At 32.3% G+C, this 18,574-nt stretch overlaps 1 long non-coding RNA gene across 1 annotated transcript; it reads left to right on the plus strand.

Moving 5' to 3' along the window:
* Positions 1-5,378: 5,378 nt before the first annotated feature.
* Positions 5,379-17,646, plus strand: LOC126749641 (uncharacterized). Its single transcript, XR_007665226.1, has 3 exons — positions 5,379-5,679; positions 16,349-16,540; positions 16,973-17,646. It is a non-coding gene; the product is annotated as an uncharacterized LOC126749641 (long non-coding RNA).
* Positions 17,647-18,574: the final 928 nt, after the last annotated feature.

Raw genomic sequence — 18,574 nt, forward strand, 5'->3', positions numbered from 1 at the left:
TGTTTTACTACTTGAACTTGAGACCATAAAACTAGAACTTGACGCCTTCATATCACCTTGATCTGACGCATCATCCAAACGAATCACATTTTTTGCAACACCTTTAAGCCAGCACTCCATTCTTCTTTAACACTAATTTGATTTGGTCAATTTTATAACAAATAGTATCTCTTGATGCATGAAATAAAAGATTTTACAACCACTACGAACAACAACAAGACAAGCAAACATAAAATACTGTGCCCAGTGTGAGTAAATTTTGCGGTACGTTGCTTGATTTATAAATTCTCCGCGCCAAACAATCCTCCTTTATATTATACCAGCAACCATCCAATCATCTCGAATTCATCAGAAACTTCGGAGAGCCAGACGATTTTCTCCGAAGTACGCGTCGACGCACGAGCACGAGAAACAGCGCGACAAACCGAGGTCATTCGATTGCTTATAGTCCGGGGGCGAATGGTGGCGTACGAGTAACGCTGTAACACAATGGTATGTGCTATACTGGGGAATCCCACTCCTCCGCTATGGAGGGCTATTCCACGGATTCTGGGGGGGACAATCTACCATTACGGAACACAGAATCCAGGAAACTAAGTAGCACTAACACCGAACTATGTAGCCAAAGTATTGACGAAGATTAACGTAAACTACTACTAAGACTTGAAGACCTTGAATAACGCAGAAGATCAATAAGAGGAACATTTAATTCACCTGATGTTGTAAGGAGAGGTTCAAACGCATCGGCGAGTCGTTTTTTTTACAAGTATAATGGATAAGAGCAAACGTACGGATGTATCGCTTACAGAAACATCTCCTAAACCCGAAAGAGAATGCCACAAGATGGAAGCACAACAAAGGATGCAATAAAATATTACAGAATTATTGCAAAACATAAACGAATTAGTAGAGTTCGGACGAGCAAATAAAAATGTCTACAAACAAGTAAAAGGGCTAGCACAGACTATCAATCAAGCAGCCAGTAAAGTGGAAAGGGAACTCTACAAGAACTTTAATAGTTTCCTAATAAAAAAAAGGGAGAAGGTAGATGAAGGTACACAAACTTCAGTGTGGACTCAGCAAGGTGAAAGAGATCTACTTGACACAGGAAAACTAACATCTTACGATGTATGGAACACGGAACCTCAAAGGGACTGGAAGGACAGTGTTTATCTGAACACGGAAATAAAAGTAGGTAACCCCCTCAAAACAAAAGAGGCAACGGTTAAAGTCATTTTAGTATGTGCAAACGAATTAGAGATGTGTACGAGCATCGAGGCGCTGTTTAAAGAGCGATATCGAGAAATCATCGACACGGAAGCCAATTTTGAGGTGTACAACCGCACAGCAGTGAAGATCACAAGAAATCACAAATCAAAAGATCATTAGAATAAACCAGGGAACTAGTGAGAAGGAACTTTGGGATCGTTTAATAGAACTGCGACAGGAAACTATAGATGATGATAAGTGATAAGATGATAGTGACAATCCATAAAATAGAAGGATTGGAAATTCACAGGCTTAAAAAAATGGTTGAGGCCATTTTTTATGGCCAAAATACATACGTAACCATCTATACAAACAATGAGAAAGACCTGCAGAAAGAAGAAAAAATAAAAGAAAACGACAGAAGGAGATGGCAGAGAGGCACAACTATCATAATCCTCGAGAAGGGCAACAACCCCTTTGAAGAGATTGCAAAAGAACTGAAAGCCAAATTAAGAGGCACAGTAAAAAGATAATTCAGAAAATGCAAGAGGCAAAAAGTGGCAGTGTTCTCTTGGTGACGGATAAAAACGATCAAGCAGTGAAATTCCTTAAGCAAAAAATAGAAGAAACTATGGAAAACATAAAAACGTAGTATATGCATAAATTGTGGTAAGGACGGTCACCTCTCTAAAGATTGTCTTCTGCAATAAGGGACACAAATTGGGAACAGGCCAATTAACTGCTTTTAAGAGAGCCATTTCGCAAGCCAAGAAGTAGAGAAAATACGACTGTCATAAAGAGAAACCTAATATGTGTTAAAACTGTGATATGAACTTTGACCGACTGTAAAAAGACTGTGATATATTCCTTCTAGTACTAGTTCCTAATTAATTTTACATATTTTACTTATTTATTAAATCCAATTAAATATGTTGAAGATGCTCCAAATAAACGCCGACCGCTCCGCTGGTGCCCACGATATGGCAGCGAAAGTTGCAGCAAAAGAATCTACAGATATTTTAGTAGTGAGTGAGTCAAATATAAAATTAACAAAAAAGTCACTCTGGAGTACAGACAGGGCAAGCTGGGTGGCCTGGTTAAACTCTTAAACACAAACATTAATGTCAAGAGGGTTATGAAAGAAAACGGAGTGCTGGGACTTCAGAAAATCTATGGGTTTTAGGCATCTCCAAATATTCTGCTGCAACAACATAAAACTTACATTGATACACTGCTAGATATGGTAGAGACTACAGGACGAGAGGCAGTAATAGCTGGTGATTTCAATACGAAAGCAGAAGAATGGGGTTCGCCGGAAACTGATAGAAAAGAACAATATATCTTGGAGCCCGGGGCAAGACTTGGACTAGCAGTTCATAATGACGTTGACCCCCACGTTCGTAAGGAGAAACTTGAGATCTCATATAGACTTAACTCTATCTACGCAACAGTCGAACAGCGAAGTGCTGCCCATGAAGAACACATAAACGCAAGAAAAGCACTCAAGGACGAAATTAGAAAGGAAAAAACAAAAATGTGGAAAGAACTCTGTAATGAACTGGAGAACGACCTGTGAAGACAAGCCTATCACATTGTCAGGAAAAACATAAAATGCGGTACAGAACCAATAAAATTGACAGATGATAGAGTGTCGGAAGTAATAAACGAGTTGATTCCCAGTTATCCAATCTCGAATGCTTCTACGGCGAGATTGGATCACTGTCTGCAAAGGGCGGCTCAGGTACTTACCTTCATACTCACTTTCCTTCCTTCACCCTCGCCTTCTTTCCTCTAAACTTGGGGCGAGACTCTTTTCGTCTTTCTATTTCGACCGCTCTTGGTCAACCCTTGATATTTCCGATCCCGGCGCTATTAGGTTTTCGAGGGCAAAAAAAATTAAAATAAAATAAATTGATAACATGATAATGACTCGGCTATGGACAAGAACTATAAATAAATAATAGCAGGGTAAAACTACAGGAGAAAAGTTTACGGAGCAGCGGCACGGATCCCCAGTTCCGGTCGGTGATGCGGTTGAGCAGGCCGCGTCCGACCGTCAACCAAAAAACTGCTCATTTCCATTGGCAGGGAACCAGGCCTGGGAGCAGTCCTATGCGACTGAGAAAGGAAAGAGAAAGGAATTATTAGAGATGGATTCTTCCCAGCGAGAAACAGTATATCCAGGACACCCCCATTTGCAAAGGGGACCATATCGTCGGAGGTAAAGAAACACCAGACAAGTGAAGAGGAAGACGCAGTATGCAACAACAACAAAAAAAGGAAACGAAACGCTACTCCAGAAGCACAGAATATATTTTGGATCATATCGAGAAACCTTGAAGTACTGAAAACTAGGGTTGACGAACTAATGAAGTTTTTTGACCAGACGCAAAATGTACACAAAAATATTAAAACTTTAGCAAAGCAAATAGGCTTAACAAAACTAAACGGTTGCAGAATATAAAAGTGACAAATACGAAAGACATCAGACAAAAAAGGAACAAAACGTTAAGATCGCAAAATATGAAAAAAGATTAAATAATTATATAATAAATAGTAGCTAAGGAATCTACAGATGCGAAAACACAAACGGGAGAAGAAGACTGTGGGGGCCAGCTAAAACTACCCGTCTTAGCTGCTTTATCCACTTAAAATACTCGGATATAGGGCAAATGATAAACTACGAATTCCTCGTACTCAGAACGTAATTTATTCATACTTGAGTTTCAAATGATAAAGAAAACAAATAAACACTTCTTACACAGTTATCGGGAGTATTTAACAAACATTAAACTTAAAATTTACATGAGTAACCGCATAATTACAGAGGGCCAAAACACGGCGGCCGCGCGACGTTACTTAATTGTTACCGAATGGATGACAATAGACGACTAACTTATTGTCCGGGGAGCGGGGAAATAACAAGGCGTAATTATAAATAGATTGACAGATGAGCGCTGTTGCCACTACACTTAAACTCATTATGAAATTAGGGGAAAATAATACTGTCCCGAACAAAGACATTATTACTACGTTAGTTATTATTACTACGTAAAGTAGATAATTTTAAGAAAATAGCAGGCCTTAAAATTGGCCGACACAGTATACACAGCTATAAAAGTAGGTAGCCCTCTTGCAACAGATACTCAAAGTGGTAATCACGGTGCCAGAAGATCCGAAAATTGAGAAGTCCATACAAGATACCTATAGACACAGATACCCAGATCGACATACTTGAAGTTACTAGTAGAATTGCATCCCAAAGAGACCTAAAGCAAAATAAAAAAATAATAAAAATAAATAATTCTTCCATGCGTAAAGCAATCCTGTCTCAAATCAATCTCTGCTGTCTTTGGCCTTGCGACCTGTAATAAACAAAACAAAAAATTCTTCAAAGAAAGAGATAAATTGAAAAATGAATAGTATTAATTTAGCTTATTCATGTTAGATTTTGGATTAAAAATAAAAAGTAGAACAAGATATATGTTATTCTAAGCTCAAAAATAAGGTCTTCAAAGCAAAAAAAGTTATTAACATTCTTTTTCCTAAAACCGCTTAAAAAAAATTTGAAATGGTAACACGGCATTTGTGAAGTTCTATTTTTTCTTTAGTGTATGAGCTGAAAAAAGACGTATTTGAGTGTTTTTGTGGACCATTGCGATAGTAAAAACTTGTGCTGTTTGTCCCGCACCATGGGAAAAAATGCGATTTAAGCCGATCTTTTCACAAGTTCACTCATATAATTTATAGTTTGCTCATATACTATGTCATAACATCAAATCAGGAGCAACCGTGGCCATAAACGTACAATAATAAAGACTTATTAAGAAATCTTTAATAATTATAAATAATTTAATTTCTAATTGAATCTAAGTGATTTTAGTAGTTATCGATAATTTCTGATACGCGCCGTTATTTTGCATAACTACCAACGGTTTTAGTATTTACGCATAATTCCCAATATGTCTAGCTATTATGCATATTAGCGGTAACATATATATACAAAAGTATACGATACTTCGAGGGAATGAAGAATGAATCCCAAATGAATATCGACCGGTAGCGTCGATATCTGTAACATCTGGATGAAGCATTAGTTTATTTTCTTTTCGTTTGACACTTGATATTGACAGACAACATTGGCAGCTGTCAGTAACAACAGTGTTAAATGTGAGAAGGCGGCAAACCTCTTGAATACTAACCGTTAATTCTATTGTTTTTCTTTTACGTTGTAGGCAATGGTCAGAAAATAAGTGTGAAATTCCAGAAAAGACCCTTTGACAATTCCAGCATATCGTGTACGCACTCATGGAAGACGGCAAGATAGAAAGTGGCGTGCATAGGGCTGGTAGATAAGATTTTAACTCTCTTCCTGAATAAGGAGGCAGCAATGGCCAAGGGGATCCATGCAAGGAGGACCCATGTATTTATATTGGACTACTACTATTTTACACCGCAATTTAAAATAGCGTAAGTTAAAATATTTCTGATTTAATGTTTGACACTTGCTGAATAAATCGGGTAAGGGAGCAGTCACTTACCTGTCTAAGAAATGTATATCCCTGTTTCTCTTAGGTAATTAGAAATTTAATTATATAGTTTATAACATTTTTGAGAGTATAGGTATTTGCTTTTTGTTGCCCTATTCTAAGTCATATTATTTATTATATCAAATAAACAACTTCTACCATTTATTACTTCTATCATTATAAAACTTATGGAACAATATAATAATGAAATTAGTAAAAGGTTTGGAATAGTATTAACAAACAGATACCAAGTATTAACCCTATGACAAAAACTAATTTTTAATTCACTAGAAGATACTGTATATCTGTCTTTGCCAACTCATTTAGTTAAGAGCTTCGCAATTTTAATAATTACCAAAAAACTAGCACATAAAAGATCAAAGGAAGCAGCAATCAGATGGACTGTATCCTTTAATTTTTTAATATTCTTATATTCTTAAAATGGTGAGATTGCTGTGGTAAGATTACTTAAAAGACTTGTTTTGTAAACAAAGCACGTGCTTACAGTGTCACAGATTTACAGAATACTGTTCTACTATTCTGTAAATCTGTGACAGTGTATGGAAAAGGGCATTTCTTTGACCAGGTCAATCATGTGATACTTATTGTAAACTTGATGCTTTCTTTATCATCCATTATTGGGAGATCACAAGTAAAGATTGGGGGCTCTCTCTGTGGCTTTTGATATTTTGTTCGGTTTGGTCGATATTTGCTGTTAATGTGACATTTTTTTATAGAGATAGGACTGTCTTGGATACCACTTGTCTTGAGAGAGATTTATATTCTTTTTTTTTTGCGGGGTGCATGGAGAATGTATTTACTTTGAATAACCAAGAGTTATCAAATTATACAATTAAAATGCAAAAAGACCATATTAAATCTGAGATTTCTTATCTTAGGATTGTGGATTTTAAAATCACACTTTTCAGTCCAGTCATAATAATCAGATTATATCAGTCACATATAGGGTTGTGTTCGATATCTACTTGTAAGATGTCTAATATTTATCTCTGGTTTGACATATTCTGGAATACTGGTCCCTTGTTTTGTCTCCTTCATTTCTGTTTCATTTCTTTTTGAAAATCATTTATTTAAACAAACTTAGATTAAGTTTATAATCTAATAATTAATTTCATAGATTATGTTTAATGAGCTTTGGATAAAAAACAAGTGGTTATGGCAGTGTCCATTGATCTGAAGAAGGCTTTTGATGTAGCATCAATATTTTGTTGCAAAAGTTGCTTGAGGGATTTGGGGGTGTTTAATAGTCTTCGTATGAGCGTCTTTGAAAGAGTATTTCCTATAATGACTTTAGGATTTTCTTTTTAGAAAAAAAAATTTCATTAGCTTTTTCTCACAAGATTTATGTTCAGTTTTCCAACAAGTTTTAAGTAACCATTTTAATGAATTGACATTAATTTAATTTTACCGAGTAATAAATAATGTTAAACCTGAAGAAAGAAATCAAATAATTTAATTTTCTCATAAAGGAAAAACTATTCATTGCAGAATTCAAGAAACTTTTACTCTAATAAAATTAAGCTATTATTGGAAATCAATGAAACATGTTATTATAAAATATATTGATAATTGTAAAATCTGTCGAAAATCTAAATATAATAGCAAACATTTGAAACCATTGGAAGTTATTTATATAGATACACTTATATTAGGAAATAATAATAATATATTTCTTTATTTAGTACTATCAAGTAACATTATATATGAAAACTTATATAAAATAAAATGATATCACTAAAAAAGGCCTATTTAGTAAAAAAAAAAACATCTCCCTGACATTACTACATATAAGTTTACATGCCTAGGTAATCACCTTTCAGTTTCACCTTCTGTTTAAACCTGTTTCATTTGATTTCCTATAGTTTATATTTTATGTGGAAGTTTATTAAATAACTTTATGCACATATAGTAGGTACTCTGTTTAAAGAGTGAAAGCCTCTATATAGGGTAGTTAATATTACATATGCGAGTATTAAACCCATGATCAACAGAAGTAGGAAACTTATCTCTATTTTTAAATAAAAACATCACTGCTTCAAATATAAACAAGTTACACAGTTGAAATTCCCTTAGATCTAAAAATAGCTTTACAAGATTATAACTACTGCATCTTAAATATTATTCTAATTACTTTTTTTTTAATGACAAATATATTTTTTATCTTAGAGTTGGCTGCCCAGAAAATAATGCCATGTCTAGCTGCGGACTCAAAGTTTTCAAAATACTAATCCATTCATTTAGGTATTTTACCACTGTACAGAAACAAAAATAAGCTTTATTTAATTTAACTTGTAAATGTTCAATGTGTTCTGAAAAGTCTAAAAATTCATCTATATGTACACACACTTTAACCTCGTAATTGTTGAGGTTTACTTCTTTTGGGGTCACTTCCTGGTTTTGTTTTGCTTTAAAAATGAAAACGGTCGTTTTTTGTTCATTCAGTATAAACTAACTATAATTTTTTTTTTACTAAACCAATCTTTGCTTTTTTGAAACAGTAGATCTTCATTCTAGCATAGCTTAGTATGTCTGGAAACGCCACTAATAAATTTGTCAATTACATACTGTTTGAATATTGTCAATAATTTCAAAAGGCAAGTCATTTATGAACACCATTAAGTAAATAATCTAAATTTGTGATCTTTTGCTTGTTAACATTACTTGTTGGACTCTATTGTTGAGATAAGAAGTGAACCATTTTAAGGAATTATTTCTCACCCCATATTACTGTAATTTCTTTATTAACAAATTTCTATCTAATCAATCATATGCCTTAGAAAGATCTAAAAATATTCCCAGTGAAAGCTTTCCCCTCTCCAAATTCCTCAAGACTACACAAGTGAAACTGAAATATAGTAGTTTGTGTAGATTTACTCTCAAGATATCTATGTTGATTATCAGACAAAATATTGCACTCTTTTAAAAAGCTGAGAAGCTGATTGCAAACAATTAACTTAAACAGCTTTGAAAAACTTAGAAGTAGGCTGATCAGTCTACAGTGCGTCTACAGGATAAGCGAATTTATACATAAAAATGACAAAAAATTTAGGGTTGAAATTTGACTGTTTGGCATCCAGCCCTGCTTAATTCAAAAATAAAATTTTGCATATTTTATTTTTTTTTAAATCAAGCATGGTAAAGTAGTATATTTAGAAAAGATATAAAAAAAGTTTGTAAGAAAAAGCTGTTTAGAATGCGAAATTAAGCCTGAATACCGAATTTCTTAATCATAGGCTTACTTTGATTTTTACGTTTAAATTATTTATTTATTCTGACTTTTCTCAAAGTTTAAACAAAAACCAAATAAATATTAATATTTAAAATAGTGAAAGTTATTTTAAAAATTATTGTTCTTGAAATAATTTTTTTTACGATCGGTAGGAATTTTTTCGGCTCGTGGAATGCATGCCGCTTATTATATTGGGTTCTTTTTTGCTGCATTTATGAGTTTTTGTCGACCTTTTTTAAATGTAAACATTCTCAATTAAATGTAGCAGCTACAATGAAACATTGTCACTGTCAAAGTTATGTACAAAAAACTTATATCATTATTTTATTGTAAAGTAAGTAATTTAAAAATGTATAAAGTTATTAATAATATTGGAATTAACAGAAAAATGTTAAATTTGGAGCAGAAAATTTTCATTGTGCAATCGTATGGTAGTGAAAATATATGTCGTTAAACTACGTTTTGAATCCTTTTTTTCGTGAAAAATATCCGTTAATAAGTCGAAGTAGGTAATATCTTCTGGGAGACGACTAATCTAACTTTTTGAGGCCACGGGTAGTGTTGAGATGAAAAAAAAGCAGAAAAAGAGATACGATGACAACGATGCTGCTACAATCTTTGCTTTGGAGTCAATTGCTGAAAACCCTCGGATGTCATTGAAAGCTAGATCGGCGGTGCTGAACATGAGCAAATCTGAATTAAAAAGAATTTATCATGCCAACAATATTAAAGTATTCAAACCAAGGTACTTGCATACTTTAGAAGAGAGGGATGAAGCGCATCGTTTATTATTTTCTGCTTGGTTAGGCAATAATATTCTCGGACGAATCTACTCTCACGACAAATGGTGTAATTTCATTTCAAAATTGTCGGTTTTGGTCCAACTAAACGCCAAACTTGGGGGAATCCATGGCAAGAGGCAATATTTTAAAAAAGTCAACATATGGTGCGCCATATCTTACCATTGAGGTATTATTGGACCATAGTTTATTAAAGGATCTATGAATCAAGAAAAATATCCTCAAATTTTGGAAAGATTTTTTGAAGAATACTTAGAACCTTTACCAGTTGATCAAAGAATAAATCTTTATTTTCAACACGACGGTTGTCAAGCGCACTCCACTATTCGAGTAGCAGAATGGTTGAATAGAACTTTTCGGAATTAATAGATTGGAAGACGCGGCCCAATTGGGTGGCCGCCAAGGTCACCTGATTTAACCATTTCTGATTCCTATTTACGGGGTCAAGCAAATTGTTTATTCCGATCCATTAGCAAATGACAAGGAAAGGTATTGGAAAATGTTTCGATAATTCGATTGAAAAATGTTTTGAGATAGCTGCATTGAATAAATTTAAAATAAGTAAATAAAATAAATTTTCTTGTTAAATTAGATGTACTATATACATTTTATTACAAACATATTTTTGGGGATGGTTTGTAACTCTTAGATCAGTGATTTAACTGATAGATAAATAAATTAGTTAGTTTTACTCTAATAATTATATATGAATAAAAAAATTAATTGGTACACAAAACGTAAAACTCAAAGTAGGCCTACGGTTGTAAAATTCGGTATTCGGGCATAATTTTGCGTTCTAAACAACTTTTTCTTATAAACTTTTTTATATCTTGCCTAGGAATACTACGTTACCTACTCATAAAATTTAAAACAAGCTCGAATTAAGACATGCTTGATTTAAAAAAAATAAAAATATGCTAAATTTTATTTTTTATTCAAGTAGGGCTGGATGCCAGCCAAACGGTCAAATTTCAACTACAATTTTTTTTGTCATTTTTACGTATACATTCGCTAATTTTGAGACACACTGTATAGTTGTCAAATGCATTAAGATGCAGGCCATGCTTTAATGAAATGTGCAACATGTGGCAGAAAACTTGTTGTTGTAAATGCATATTTTGATAATACTCGCTGATATATCTTTTCGGTAGCTCAATTTATTTTTTACTTTTTTAGGAATACTTAAAAGTTCGTTTGGGCTTTATAGGCCTTAACCAGAAGCTTTTATGGTTAGCTGCTATGTTTATGTGCCTTTTATCAACAGGTCATCTCACTCTGTTTTTACAATTTTGTATCTATTTGCATACATCGAAAAAAATCATCAAATAAACATCTAATTGATCCTTTACTTCCCTAACTTCCTTATTATATTTATAGAGATCATTTTTATTTTTCTTACATATTAGTTTCTTTGGAAAACTTTGAATAAAAATTGGTTCAAATATATTTGTAAAAGCACCCCATTATCTATTTACATCACAATCATTCTGACCAAAAACGTCAGCCCAGTTCTCTTCTTTTAGCTATTGAATAAAAGAAGGTTTGTTTGAGGAAAAAATCTTTTATATTGTTTTTGGTATATGTATATACTGGTTTTTAGTTTCGAAGATTATTTTTTGCCCTTTATGATTTGAAATATGAGTTTGCAGTCATGCCTAGTACACAAGCAATATCAATATTGGTAAATATATTATGGATACAACTATTTAACCTAGTTTTTTCTGTAATTGTTGGTTAGAAATTAAATGAGTTCATGATTGATAAGATTTCTTCTTTATTTCTATTAGGTTTTAAAAGTTCAATATTAAAGTCATGTGCTACAAATGCCTACTTTTGACTAGCTGTCAAACACAAAAGTAACTTTGTTATCATCTTTTGAAATCAAAAATTCCTGTGTTAATTGATAAATTTTCAAAAGCTTTAACCTATTTTGGTACAGTAATTACAGTAGTTTAAACTCTGGTATAGTAATTTTCATTCTGTGGTATTCCTAAAACAATTATTTTAGATAACGGATCTGAATTCCAAAATGAAAGTGTTAAAGAATTATTCAAATCACATAATATTAAAATACATTTTACAACAGCCCAAATCAAACAGCCCTTTGAAACATTAAATTCAACTTTAATTGAACATATTAGACTTTTAAAAGAAAAAGATAAAAATGAAGACATTGTATGTTTAATGCCATATGCAGTTATTGCTTATAACAATACTATACATTCCAGTACAAATTTTACGCCCTTTGAACTAATCTACATAGGCATATGGATACACAAGATCCCATGAAATGAATGGCTGCTCATATTTATCAAAAAAAATTAATTAACAATTGATAGTTTGCCAATACCAGTTAATATCTAAAATATTTTAAATTTTTAGATTATTGAAATTAAATTTAATTTGACTCAAATGGTGCAATTATTACCTTTAGATTAGTATTACCATTGGTTGAATCAAATATATATCACTAGTATCAATTATACCTATTCTGTATCGTTAAAATCAATTTTTCTTAAACTTACTACAAAAACCATTCCCTGTGGTTAGCGATAGGAAGTATTCTTATATGGATAAATTATCTGCCGAACTACAACTCTATAAGTATTTATGTAAAGATGCTCATAATGCTATAACGTGTCGCCCCTTTTGCATAGAACTCCAAGATATTCAAGTTAATAGAAAATGGTTGATATCCATTCTGACTTCATAGTTCTTATTTGGTAGAAACTACCAATTAATGCATTATCCAAATCAAGCCATTCATCTCAAGGACTTATAAACTGAGCCAACTTAACTATGAATGACATATCACTCAAAATTAAATTGTAAGTTTTCACTTTCATGATAAAAGAAAAATATTGAATCTTCCTATGTTGGACCTAAATACAATGAATCTTGAAGAAAGATAGAAGCTCTTCGGCCATTCAAGTACAAAAAAGACTTTTCAAAGAAATTAAGACTCAATAATAATTATTTTAATATGTATTTTCTTTAAAGGAAACTCGATTTATACAGGGTGCAGAGTGATTTATACACTATCAACGTCACAGGCTGTAACTTTTTTATTTTAAAGTATAATTTTTTAAAAGAAAATGTATACCCAAAATTAGTTATAAACACTACCCCCGACAAGTGATTGCCTAAAAATCACCTCAACTTTTTTTTTCAAATGACATCACACATCTCGTGAGAGTTGTTGGGAATGCTTGTAAAATTATTAATTAAATTTCATAAAAAAAACATGTATTAATATCAACCTAAGGAATTTTTAAATTTTAAATTTTTAAAATTAGGCTTTTCTCATTGTTTTCAAGTTCAATATCTATAATAAAATGAGGTAGTATATTGAAAAGAAGAAACGAGCTCAGAGATCAATTGATTAATTCTCAGCTCCTGTGTATATAAAAAATATCTATTATACTTCAAGTAAATTATTGTATTTAAGACTTATTGAACTTACATTAAATCAAATATAACGAAAGGTTTCGTTAAAAATTTAAGGTCATATATCTTCTTTTCAATATTTGAGCGTATGACATAGTATTTTCTAAATTGATTTTTACTGTATTACTGATGTAAAACCCAACAATATAGGTAACTCATCATGAATTCGCCACAACAGTACAGATTTTACTTAAACATATTATTATCCAACATGTAGAGCAGAATAAGCATTTATAGATGTAGCAAGCTATCAAAGCTCAAGCTAAAATTATTTTTTAAGTGAATATAAAGAAAGATATTTCCAAATATTTAAATTATCAGTTTTATTGATTTTTTTAGTGCAGTTACAGCAAGTGGGTCTTTGACAAGCAGAGGTATATACCGGGTGGTGCGTCGCCGAGCGAGAACATAGGAAAACCCATGTAAATTTTAATGGGGTCAATTATTGGCTTCCCTGTACATTTTATAGAAAAAATGTAAGATAACTTTTTGAAGAGACCAATCTGGCAAACTCTTGTGCAAAGTTTAAAAAAATTTTAATAAGTGAATCTTAAATTATTCAATTAAATGTAATTGCTAAATTAGCAAATTTTCGGTTCAGGTAAAACCAAACCGGCACCAGTAAAATGAATATTGTCACTGACGTGAGGAAAAGTGTCAATAAATCAGTGACAGTCGATATTTGAAAACAAGTATGTATTATTCAATCGACGAAAAAATAGCCATAATTAAGTTAATAAATAATTACTTAATAAATAATAGTTATAATTAACTCTTACTTTGAATGTATGGTTGTGATATTGATAAAACGAAAAAAAAAACATTTCTTGTAAAGTCGAAATTATACCCATTTGTAATGACGTCATTTTTGTTTATCTTTGTTTAGCATATTCCAAACAGCGGCGACAACAAACTTTTGAAAAAAATTGGTGTCTGATGATTATTCATCTTTTATATGCTAGGTTATGTGAAATATCCGTCACTATCAATCAAAAATATTGGTTTGTCAACTTGTTCTTGAAAGTTATTTCGAAAAGTGTTAGATAATGCCTAAAAAAAGATATAATAGGTATAATGAACAATCGCAGCTGATGATTTTAAATATATTGGCTTTTTTTCAACTGGAAAAGGAACAAGTCCGAAACGGATTTGCACTTCAAATTGAGAATGTGAGGCTTTCCAGAAAAAGCCATGAAAGATGAAATATGGAGTATTGCACGCAGACACTGCCCTAGTGAAAAAAAGTACTTCCTTGATGAATATGTTAAACCTTTAGGACACAAAATTTTGCGACTGCCACCATATCATTGCCAGTTTAATGCAATTGAAATGGTATGGTCGGAATGTAAACGAAAATATGATCAATATATTTCCAATTTTAAGGGGTCACCTTCAGAAGCTGACTACATGGGAAAGGGTAATAAACGAAATTTCTATAAATCATTGGCAAAAATATGTTTTTCATACAGCAAAGGTAATTGAAAAGGCTTGGGAGGCAATACAAGTGTGTGATGCCTATGACATTCTGCCACTTGTGATTACGACTGACGAAGACGACGATGACGAAGACAATACCTCTGATTTCAGTTCTGACTCTGACAATACTGACGAGATTGATTAAGCTTTTTTTGGTCCAGCAAATTTTATTTTATGATCGTCGTTTAAGTATTCAATCATATCGTTGCAATTTCATTAACTTGGTAATGCAATATGGCATGTTTTTTTTGAGTTTGTATGTTTTATTTTTTGGAATGGTATTTTCATTTTAGTGTGTTAACATATTCCTTCAAGCAGCATTTTTTTTCATGAACAAGTAAATTAAATTGTGAGTATTTAAATTTTTCCCAGTGAGTTAAAATAATTTTATACCATTATTCACAATTTTCGTAAGCTCGGTTTTGTTACGTCTACTGCTCGTGCCGAATTCTACTTTTCAAATATGTTGTAGATTTGGTTTTTGCGGTCTTTTGCCTGGAAAATATATGAGCAGCGTAATCCTGATCTGATTTTATCCCATTCTTCTTTATATTTGCGATCGTTGTTGTGCTCAATTTTGTCGCATCTGCGGCTCGCTCTATCACATTCTCAATTTGCAGAGCAATTCCGTTTCGGACTTATTGTTTATGTCCCATTATTTATGATTAATTATAATAATATTTGTTAATTGTTAAGTTTGTTAATAATACAATAAATACTACAAGATTTTTTAAAATTGAATGGAAGTATATACACGAATATAAAAATATAAAAAAAATCAGCTGCTAAAATAAATCATTTGTTAATTTCTGAACGTATAAAAATACACAGCAGATTATTAATTTCTGAAGGCGATGGTAAAGCTTCTAACCTAATATTGATTGGCAAAAATATCTACGCCATACGTTTTTTCTCACCTGGGTGACCTAACTACAAATGGGTATAATTTCGGACTTTATTCGGCTGTACGTCAGATTTGACAAAGCCTTATAACAAATTGTTTGCTGGTGGCTGGTGTCTGGTTTTACCTGAAACGAAAATTTGGTAATTTTGCAATTACATTTAATTGAATAATTCAAGATTCGCTTATTAAAATTTTTTGAAACATTGCACGAGGGTTTGCCAGATTGGTCTCTTCAAAAAGTTATCTTACATTTTTTCTGTAAAATGTACAGGGAAGCCAATAATTGACCCCCTTAAAATTTACATGGGATTTCCTACGTTCCGCTCGGCGACGCACTGCCCGGTATAAGATCACTGTTCTCATCTGGTAGGCCTCTATTCGACTCTGAAAAATTCAGCTTTTCTTCTTATTTCTAAAGTTTGAATATTAAATAAAGTGCTTGGTTAGCATGGTTTTATATGAAACTATGTATAAGTAAACATTACCTATGTTAACATAAAGATAACATGTGAAGTTCCTTGAATTCCTTATACCAATACCAAGTGCACCATAAACTTTAGTAGTTATATCTCAAAATGACTATTGAATTTTATATTACTTTGAAAAACAACTTTCAGATCCTTTACCTCTGTTTTGTTAATTAATAATTTATTATTTATGAAATAAGTAAATTTGATATCGATTTTGCTCAAAGCAATTTTCTACAAAGTTTTTATCTTCTTGCAACTTCTAGATCTTAGTCATCAACAAAAAGGAGACTTTCCCAGTGCTTTACCACCCTTGGATGGCTATCAGTAGGAATTCAAAAGAGCAACGGCCTCAAATTACTACCCTGTGGCACAGCAAAAACTGCAGAAAAACCCTCAGACCTTGATTTTGCAACTTAAAAACTTAAAAACATAAAAACCTGTTGTAGTGAGGTCAGGTATGTTTTCAAATTGTAGCCTTTTTACCGTTAAGGTGTAAATTAAAACATTCGATGCACAAAAATAGTTAACCGATTTATTATACACGTACACACTAAACACGATAATTTAAGACTACTTGGAATATTTATTTACCACTATTTATGTCAATTTTAAAAGTCGCGCCAATATTCTGATGAATTAACTTGACTCCTAGAACCTAGCGGTTTTTATTATAGCGGAATAAATATTAAAATTTATGAAAAAAAACTCAATTTTTTAAAAATAACGTACAGTGATGCTATGGTACGTTAGGGTCTTAAGTATGTCTGAACAATACAAAATTTGTATTTGCAATTCACTACAGAATACAAGTTATCACATATTCGAAATTTTAAACATGTGCGTGAAATAATAGAAGAGCGCATATTGATTGTGAAATATTTATACAGGTACTTTACGTGAAAATCGAGTAGAAAATAGCCCACTAAGGTCAAAGCAAGAATGGAAAACTGAAAAAAAGGCTTCTGTCATAAGTCTGCATGTCAAGATGTTGTAGTTGTTCAATGGAAGGAACAAAGTTGTAGCACCTGCTTCAAATTTTGACGTATCTGCAAACACAACAGCTCCACGTTACTGCAGAGAAACTAAATCTAAGGTAAATGTTCCACAGCCAGGCATAATATATAATTATAATAGAGGGATGGGTGGGGTAGATAAATTAGACAACATGGATGCCAACTATAGGGCCCGAATAAGACAAAGAAAATGGTGGTGGCCAATTTTATTTTTCGAAGAAACATAGCCCTAGCTTTGCGGCATTCATATGGCGTAAAGTCTGTAAAAGGGAAACTAAGACCAACCTTACCGCTGGATGTTAGGCTTGATAATATCAATCATTTGGTGGAATATTCTGAGACTGATAGAAAATGTGCATTTTGCAAAAAAAGGCAAATTTTGTTTGCATAAAATGTAATGACTTCAAGGCTTATCACACTAAATAGGCATATCAAAGAATACATTTTTTGTTGATTATCAGAATTTTTATTTTGTTATTTTTAGCACAATGTCCCTCATAAGGGACTGTTCTTTTTTTCAAATGAATACATTTCTTGTTTTTTTTCCACATTTGCCTGCTTATTTCAAGTACACTAAACAAAGGTTTAATAAAAAACGTATGTGTTTCTTATTCCATGCTACTTCATGCACTAATGGGTTAAATAAGTTTTGGTTAAAAGTCTCTTTACTGCTTTATTTTTATATCAAAAAAATATTACTGTAGCTTCGCTAAAATCCGATAGGGGCATTGACTTGGGGATTTACGTTATTCAAGTTAACGATATATATTTTTTTATGCTATTAAGAGCAGGGAACAAAGCTAAACAGATTGGTAAAAACCGCATTCAGATATAACTACTCAAACTAAAGTTATTAAAAAAAAATGTAACCATTAAAAAATTAAAATTACAAAAATCGTCGTAAATTCATATTGCATTAGTCGAATTGAGAAAACTTGTGTTTAAATGAATATTCGTTTAAAGAAAGAAACTTAGTATAAGTAGGTTTTCGAAAATCCATGAGGAAGCGGTCTTTCATATAATACATTTATATTAATAGATTATTTCGTCCTAGATTTTCAAAATGGGCGCCCCTATGTTCACGCGTAGACTTTGTCTAGCTAAGAAAAGGTACAGCACGTGTTGTTCGGCTCGGTTGCGCAGTAAATTTGTTTACGCCGCTGCCAAAGCAACGGTATCGATCGCCCCGATTTGCATATAAACACTGCCGTTGCGTTAATTCTTATATTTGTGTTCTGTGCCTTTTAGTGTTTATGTCTTTTCTTAAAAAAGGCGCGCTACCTTTCCTTAGCTAGACAAACGCTAGCTGAACGACATGATAGGGATGTAATCTGAAAGTAAACTAAATTTGCATCAATATGAATCCTATTTGATTAACCTCTAAGATATTGTATATACAGGGTGATTCAGTTTAAGCGTCATTAATTTTAATATGTGATAGAGAATTTAAAAAGAAATAAACTTTCATTATAAAAT

Source organism: Anthonomus grandis, unplaced genomic scaffold (assembly GCF_022605725.1).
Source record: "Anthonomus grandis grandis unplaced genomic scaffold, icAntGran1.3 ctg00000408.1, whole genome shotgun sequence".
Lineage (NCBI taxonomy): Eukaryota > Metazoa > Arthropoda > Insecta > Coleoptera > Curculionidae > Anthonomus > Anthonomus grandis.